This window comes from Rosa chinensis, chromosome 5 (genome assembly GCF_002994745.2).
Source record: "Rosa chinensis cultivar Old Blush chromosome 5, RchiOBHm-V2, whole genome shotgun sequence".
Classification (NCBI taxonomy): domain Eukaryota; kingdom Viridiplantae; phylum Streptophyta; class Magnoliopsida; order Rosales; family Rosaceae; genus Rosa; species Rosa chinensis.
The window spans coordinates 64416044-64425076 of record NC_037092.1 but is presented as its reverse complement, the minus strand read 5'-3'; the positions used below and the strand labels follow the sequence as shown (position 1 = coordinate 64425076).

Genomic DNA, 9033 nt, shown 5'->3' with positions numbered 1-9033 from the left:
CAACCTGCACCGCCTTGTAGCGCCGCCGTGGAGGAGAATCGGCGCTAGAGGACACCAGAGGGACGACCAGACGGAGGAGACGATGCTATCTGGAAAGTTTCGTCGCCGGAGACCGCCGCAGTTCGCCGGAAAAGTCGGGTCGGATCATCCGGGTTCGGGTCGGGTCAGTCTGAAATCTTCGATACTGAAGGTAGCAGCCGAGAGACAAGAGAGAGAGAAAGGATTTCCGGAAAAGGAAACAAATGAAAATAGTAAGTTTCTCCTTCGGGAAACTTCTATTTATACCAAAATGGAAATTCCTTCCAATGGCCATAACTTTCTCATACGAACTCCGATTCTATCGTTCCACATGTCCATGAACTCGTATCGACGCGCTCTACAACTTTCGTGAAGGAAGTTTTTGGAGAATCCCAACGAATAAAAAGTCAACCTTTGGCAACCCCCCTAAAACCATATTCTTCAATTAATTATTCGCCCGAAACACTTCCGCTCCATCCACGAGCCACGAAACCGTCCAATAACATAAATTTAATTCCGGAAAATCCTCGGAAAATAATTACGAATTTCCGGGGCATCACAGGTTATGAGGTGTCGAGTGGTGAGACTTTATTTGAATTGGTTTTGAAATTGGTAATGAATGTTTGATTTGTGTTGAAAATGTTGAGATTGTTGGTTGTTTACTTGAGTTAAAAGAATTGTGATTTAATAAATCAATCGTTCATTTCTTATTTACTCACGAGCTTTGTAAAAAGCTTACCGGGTTTTGTGTTGTTGTAATCCCGGTACACTATTCAAATAGTGTAGCGGATAATCCTGCAGGTCAGGATAATCAGGGTGGAGAGCGAGCTGAGTAGGGCAGCAGGGTTGACGTCAGCAGTTGGTCTATTTTGGTGTGTTTTATAGACTCTTTTGAGCGTAACTTTTATTTATGGTGGTATTGTAATATTTGACTCGAGAGATAGTTTGCTACGAGGTTTGTATTATGGTTTGCGAGACGCTGGTTAAGAAAAAAATTCAGGACGTTATTTGTTTTGGTTATTATTCATGTTTCGGATTTGAATTGGTTATTCAAAATTCAGGGCGTGACACATGATTAATATTTATTTTCTTCCCTAAAACAAATCATATTTGTACATTGATATTTGCTATCTGCCATGATTACATCTCTCATCTTTAATTATACTTATTGTATATGTTTTGAGCGATGTACACATTGACTACTTGTTGCTTTAATTATCTATAGTATTAGCAACATATTTATATATTATAACTATGTTTGTCATTTTGTCACACATATAATTGAAATACTAAATACACATTTACATGTGGTTGTGAATTTTGTAATTACAAGAGGTCAAAATCTCTATTTTTAAAAAAATTCCTCCACAATCAAAATAGATCGAAACCTTTTGTTTTTTGATCTCCATTTATGTCGGGACTTTTGTCCCTTCTCTTTATGAGTACATGTGAACCTCTGTTCACTCCACTTTTAGAACAAGCTTCTAATTGTGAAGACTCAAGCCAAATGCTTTGAGTATAGTATGAAATTTGATGAGGCTATGATCCTCCATTGTATTATTAATGGAGTGTATGCTTACACCCATGTAGACTACTGTCCCAAACTTGAAATTTGAGTATATCATTTTAGCATTTTTTTTTCATTGTCAAACAATAATATAAACAATGTGTTCATCAATAAATTCAAATTGAACTATGAATATTCATGATAAACATAATGACAAACATATTTGTCTTGCATATAATGCAACTATAGACATGATCTATTGCAATTGTTGATAACTTTTCACAATTGATGCTTCAGAAAGCTAAGGTAACAATCATCTCAAGAGCTGTAGATCTTGATTGATAGTTCCAGGTGAGCTCATATTATGTTACCTATGTGGAATACCATTGCATATATTTGGTGATAAAATTTTCACCTAAATTAAGTTGTATTAATCAACTACAAGTATACTACTGTATACTATATCATGAACTAAAAATTTCATTGAGCCAAATAAAAGTTATTTTGGTTTGACCAATGTGTCATTATTTTATGTACTATGTCATATAGCTTATCTACAAACTTTACATTGTTGTGTAATACAACAATAATTGCAAACACTCCTAACAAGAAAATTATAATTTATCACATATTTGTGAGTCGTCACTTTAATAAGACAATTCTCCTGTCATTAGGGGAGAAATATCGTTTATGCAAAATGATATGAATTGGTGTGTGATATCTATCCACCATATCTCATTTTAATTTTGAGAAAAAATCTAAATTCTTTATCTTTTTTTACCTAAGAATTTGGTTTGCGCTCGCCAGACCCCAATAGATATCATAAATCCAATATTTATTGTAGCACATTTTGCGAATGGTCAAATTAGATAGTTTCCCACCATTAGGGGGAGAAAATACTATTGTAACAGCGTGAATTTATGTGGTGGAATATATCCATCAAGTCCAATGTTTTAAGTTCCCTATAAGGGAAGATTGTACAAGCCCTATAACACTCCTCATGAGATTATACAAAGATCCACATTCTCTAATTATGTTGTTATAGACAGACAATATTTGCCCTAAAAAAAGGCATGAGTACTCGATATCAATAAAGTTTATTATAGCTAATGCATCCATCTATGAATGTGTGACAAATCTCTAATTGATGATACACTATACCAAAAAGGCCTTCAGGCAACACACTTCAGACGACATAAGTATTGTTTTATGTCATCTGAGTTTTTCAGACGACATAATTTTTTTTTCTGTCGTCTGAATATAGACTAAAACCATACTGGTTTAATTTGGAAAAATGGTGAGCATTCAGACAACACATTTATGTAGTTGTAGAAGGTGGTGATTTCCTATCTCAAATTTGGAGGGATATCCAGAAGTTGATTGAGTCTTTTCCCTCTTAAATGTTGTCTGAATGTGGGGGTTGTTTTAAAATTTTCAAAGTTATTTTGACGTGTGCTTTTGACATAGAGACCTCGATACTAAAGGCTCAAACACGACTAAACACTCAAACACCACCCCGCACACCCTCTCCTTCTCACTCAGCTCTCTCAGCTCGACCTAGAACCCTAAAACTGGAAAACTCAAACACCAGCCTCTCTCCTTCTCACTCAGCTCTGTCAGATCTCGATTCTCACTTTCTCCTTCATCTTCTCACTCTCTCGATTCTTCTTTGTAGTCTCTCCTTCTTCTTCTTAGTCTCTACTTCATCTTTCATATTCGGATTAACGGAGCTCTCCAGCAAGAGCTATTTTCAAATCGGATATTGGTAAGCAATTTAGGGTTTCAATCATTTTGTAGTTTAGGGTTTCGACTGGGTTGAATCTTCGATCGATTTTAGGGTTTTTTCTGCAAATGATTTGTGTTTTGGGGTTTTGAGTTTAGGTATAGTTCTTCTATTTTGTAACACATTTCTTCTATTTTGTTGGTCTTGTTAGGGAAACTTGGTGCTACAAAAGGATTTGCTCGAAGGCTCACTACTCATAGTGTAGTGGAGAAAAACAGAAGGCTTGTTTGTCTAAATTTCTGGGGAGTCTTTTTGCCCAATCAATTTATAGTTCTTGTTTAATCGAGTTATGGGATTTGCCCAATCGAATTATGTGACCTTAATTCCTATACCACTCAGTCATTTGAACAAATTTAAAAGTTCAACCACTGTACCGAGTCGGGGCCTCCATCATTCGCAAACACATGTAGAAGAACCTTACTGTTCAAAGCTCACAATCAAGATTGGTCAGAGGAGAAACAACAGAGCCTCAAGATCGGTGATGGGATCAGTCAGCCTTTTGCTTTCTGCTACGAGAATTTTGTGTCGGAGGAAGTCACTCTCTCTTACCCGGCGCCGGAGGTTTTGCTAGGTTCTGCCGATTTCTCGACTCCGGTGGACCGTGGACATTTGGGTTGTCGGCTGCATCTTCGGTACTTCCGATTCTATTCATGCTTTCTTGATTCAATTGAGATTTTAATGGTTCGATTAGTTGATTGAGTGTTTTGTGAATTCTGAAATTGAATTGGAGCTGAGATGGTGACTGGGGATGTACTGTTTGTCGGAATTGGTGATGATCTTAATCAAGCTGATAAGAAGCAATTGCGAGAGATTTTCAGGTTCATTTCTTTTCTTTGAAACATTTCCAAGTGTTAGGTTTGACAGTGATTCGAGTCATTTTACATTTAGATGTTTCTTTTTCTGGAACTTTCGAGAAATGAAAAGGAAAAAGAACATGTACTTACTACTATGGTGTGATGATGCAGACAACTAGGAAAACCGATGATGTTGAATCAGTATCCAGGACTCACTTCGTTGCCAGCTTAGGAGACCTACCAAGAATGGGAAGGGGAAAAGATGAAAGCTCGGTTCTATTCGGTAGGAGATTTGCCATCAGATCTGCTGGTAGCTATAGTTTATTTGGTACAAGATGGAGCTGAACTTCTATCGGTAAGTGTTCTTTAATGTGTTGTAATCTGTAATTAATTTTTTTGCTTTACTCATTTAGGACACTTGTATTTTTGCATCATAACTCACACAACAGAAACAAGATTGAAAATGTGTGGATGCATCATTTAACGTAGTTATTCTTACGAAAACTTATGAGGGATTTTGCATGATGATCGATTTACCTGTCAATAAATGTATCTAGTTCGTGTTTTTGTTTTGACTGTAATTCATCTAATATGTTCGATGCTATACCCAATCTCTCCTTTGTTTAAGTAAATGATGCTCATTCCCCAATTTTAGTTAGAACTGGTCGAGCTTGAACCACTGGTAGTTGTTTTGTGTCCTCCAGATGCTTAGCGAGTGTTAACTAGACCTTCTATGACTAAATGATTGGATGTATGGACCGCATCATACCATATCTTATATTTCTCATTTTTCATTCATCAAAGTTAATATTTCTATAGAGGCAAATTTCTAGTTGGAAACTCAAATTTATTCTATACCTAATTAACAAACACTATCTTGTTTACCAAAACAATGCGGTTGAACCAACACAACCAATTTATTTTTGAAGCCTGACTACTGGTCCAATGTACAGAGTCTCATTATCAAGGGGGTTATAGCTCATAGGCAGTCATAGCTTTGGTTCATTTTACCTTGGAAGGCTTCCAGCTCACAATAGGTGGCTCTGATAAGTGTGGTTTGATAATGCCTTACTTGGCTTGGCCTCTTTCGTTAATAATTTCACTTCTTATATCATTAGATGTTACTATGAAAATTTTGTATGTCCTACTTTCAGTTGTACTTTAGAGCATTGAGCACTGTAGGATTTGTCTATGCAAAAATAGGTTCTATATATTACTGAACTTCACATTCATAGTTTCTCCTTTGTTTTTTCCTTTTCGTTACAAGATTGTATGATTGATTTGCTAATTGTTGTTACCTTCTCTTGCATATGATGAAAAAGAACACATATAATCTGCATATGATCAACTACTTCTGGTTAACCTTATAAGGTAGATTGTAGGGATTATCCCAATCGCAAATGAAGCTTTTGGGTGTACATGGGTTGGGGTTAGGGATCTACTTAAGGGAAAGGGGAATTGTTTTTATAAAGAAGATGAAGTTCCTCAAGAATAAATTTGAGACTTCTACAATAAAAATTATAATAGAATAATGTGTAGAAAGCTGGAGTGCAAAAGTTGCCTCTTATTTTATGCTGGAATCAAAAGTAACATAATTAGGGGATTTGCATATTTTAAGTGCCCTGCAAATACCCCTTAACAAAATTGAACATTTTGATACTAAAAGTTCATTACTTGGATACTTTTAAGTTCAGTATTTGATATTTGACTGTTAAGTTCGTCACTAAAGCTTTCTTTTTGAAAAAGGTGTTGGCTTTGGTGAATATTTCCAGGATTTATGTGACCTGGATTTTCGTTTGATTTGGTTTTTATTGGGTTTTTGATGCTTTTCTTGCTAGCCTGGGTTGCTGGGATATTGAAGACAAAATAAAAGAGAAGAAAATGAAATGGGCTCTGTTTGATTGTTGGTTTGATCTTATTGGAGCTCCTGAATTTGTTTCTTTCGTTCAAAATTTGAAGACTGTAAAGAGTTAATTAAGACAGGGCTTGGCAATTGGATCCATTATATAGATTCCAAACTACTTTTATTTTCCCTTCATCTTCTGTTTTGAAATTGGTCTTTGTTGTTTGGTTTTTAAAATGTTGGACGGCCATTTTGATTGAGTTCTTGTTGTTAGATAGTTTCTTTTGATTCCTCGTGCAGTTCGCATATGTTTTGTTACTTTTTCTAGAGCTATGAATTAAGTATATGTGATTTTGTTTTCTACTAATTATGTGGGCATTATGCTATTTGAATTTGAGTTTCTGGAATTATATATGAGAATGGGGTAAAGTTTTGAAGAGTTTCAAAGAGGCTATGGGCTGCCGAGCTAGAGTGGAATATAGGGTAGTGGAGGACCTTAATTCCATCAAGTCTATGCTATTGGCTATTGCTTTGAGTTCAAGCTGGATATACATTAATGATTTAAAATTGACATTTCGTTGCAGCAATGACCATGTTTGTCAAAATTACATTCCATTTCTTCAGTGGTCTCCTTGGATGTTTCAAAGGATTTGCTTTTGCCCCAACAACATATTTTGTAAGCTCACAATCTATTCCTTTAAATTATAATAAAATAAAATTGAGATTTTGATTTTCTTTTTCACTTGTTTAATGAACTTGTTAATATCTTCAGCTCCCTTGCATAATGTGGCTTGCCTTCCAGACTGCGAAATTGTTGTATTCAACATTGCCAAAGTAAATGAAATAAAGGTCTCCCTGCAATGCTTATTTACTATTTTCCATAAAATTTGTCTAACATCAAAGTGAGGCCAAATAGGTTTTTCCCCAATGAATTAGCTATACACAGACATGATGCTCATTGTGCACTTTATTACAGGTGGAACTTCAGACATCCCAAAAACAATTTTTTCCCACCAACTATGAGTTATGGTCATGGGAAACCTTCGGTGAAGACATTTCTTCATGGACAGGTGATACAACTCTCACAGTCATTGGTTTCTTAGATCAGTTGAACATCACTATAGACCCCAATGATTATCTACGGTACACTACCAGGTGAGATTAAGCAACTGAACTTCTTTTTCCATTCAATGTATCTGTGAAAAATGTATTTCCAATTATATAAGAGAACTTTGCAGAACTTGATGTTTTTAGTGTCGACATAAGTCCATCTGAATCATTTCTGCGTGGTGGTAAGCATCCAATTCTCACAGTGTTGTCAGCTGGGAATGCTATGCATGTCTTTGTCAATGACTAGCTCTCAGGTATATATGTAAATTGTTTATATATTTGTGTTGTTTGAAATTACACCAATTACTTTTGATTTAGAAGGTAAATGGTCACCTAGGTCTACCTAAGAAAACTATGCCCCTATATCGAAATGTCAGTAATGTTTTGTAACAATAGGATCAACTTATGGGACTCTGCAAGACCAGAGATTCACTTTTACAGGAGATGTAAACATGCATGCTGGTGTGAATAAATTTTCGCTTCTAAGTGTAGCTGTTGGATTACCGGTTAGTTCTTTGATTTGCATTTTTCACTAACTTTCAATATTTGATATACCAATACAAATTTCGTGTTGACAACTTGATATTATACTGCAGGTCCCTATAATTTTACTTGGTTAATTTGGTAAAGTTTGTATTTGAGTAAATTACATGAGTTAAAAATAAGAACTTTCAATATTTGATATATCAATACAAATTTCATGTTGATAACTTGATATTATACTGCAGGTCCCTATAATTTCATTAATTTGACTTGGTTAATTTGGTATAGTTTGTATATGGACGAGGGTGTCTATAAGGACACAGAATCAACAGCCACTGACTTGGTATAAGGTATGAAATCAGAACTACAAATATTGACTACTGCTAAACATTTTCATTCTTGTTCCTTTAGTAGCATCGAGCAATTTTGGATAACGGTGTTTCCTGAACCCTTAGGCCAATTTTGATGCACCTGAAGGGGACGAGCCTTTGGCTTTGGACATGGGGAGCATGGGGAAGGGTGAAGTACGGATAACAGTGGAAGATACAGGACTGTTCATGCTAATGGTAACTGCAGCACGTGCGGTTATTTTGGTACATTCAGGATTAACAAGTTCCAATTTGGTTGTCTCCAACCGACTCAACAATGGCATGTATAAACTTGTTTACCACTGGATCAGAAAAAAGCATTAAGAACCTATTTACTAATTTCCTATATTCTATCTATGTTTCAGGTATCATGTTCCTCGGTCTTGGCTCAAGCCACCCCAAAATCTCTTGGTGGTATATGAGGAGGTTGCTGGCGATGTTACAAAGATTGATATTCTGAAAGTCACCCACGTGTTGAGAAATGGTAGACCAATAATCGAGGCAAACTGAAAGAGCAAAAGAAGCCTAAACTTAACCTAGAGTGTACAAACAAGTAGTCCATTTCTACTATTAAATTTTCAAGCTTCGGTACTCCACCTGGAAGCTATGGAAACTATAACCATGGTACTTGTCACGCTCCAAACTCTACCCATGTGCTAAATAAGGTACCCTCACAGTAGTGTCACGCTTCTACTGTTTTGCTTCAGTTCAGGGTCAAAGTTTTCCATTTACCCAAGTTCAATATCAATAAAACCTTGGGGTCAAATTTGCAGTACTGCTAGCTATTTTGCTATGTTGTTTACTTGGTTGCCCAGATTGTGTAGTGCTACTAGTTTATTAGCTTGCAATACTGCATGCATATATTTTGCTAGCTGCCCAGATTAGTAGATATGTGCCATTTTGGACTGATGCTCATGATTAGGTTTGTGTACATGAGACAATGATAGATTAATGGAAATTACAATGAATGATTTTGGATCGATGTGGATTTTATGGTTTCATGAATGGACAATTTTAATTTCCAAATGCATGCATACCAATTGCAATAGGGGACTACTAATATGTGTTATCTCAAATTGCAAGCTACAACAAAAGCACACTGAAATGTGTGGTTGCAGCTGCACAAA

The 9033-nt window shown here is 36.0% G+C and overlaps 1 long non-coding RNA gene across 1 annotated transcript; it reads left to right on the top strand.

The window, feature by feature from the left end:
• The first annotated feature begins 6567 nt into the window (after positions 1 to 6567).
• Positions 6568 to 7239, top strand: LOC112202764. Its single transcript, XR_002937561.1, has 3 exons — positions 6568 to 6621; positions 6718 to 6779; positions 6922 to 7239. It is a non-coding gene; the product is annotated as an uncharacterized LOC112202764 (long non-coding RNA).
• Positions 7240 to 9033: the final 1794 nt, after the last annotated feature.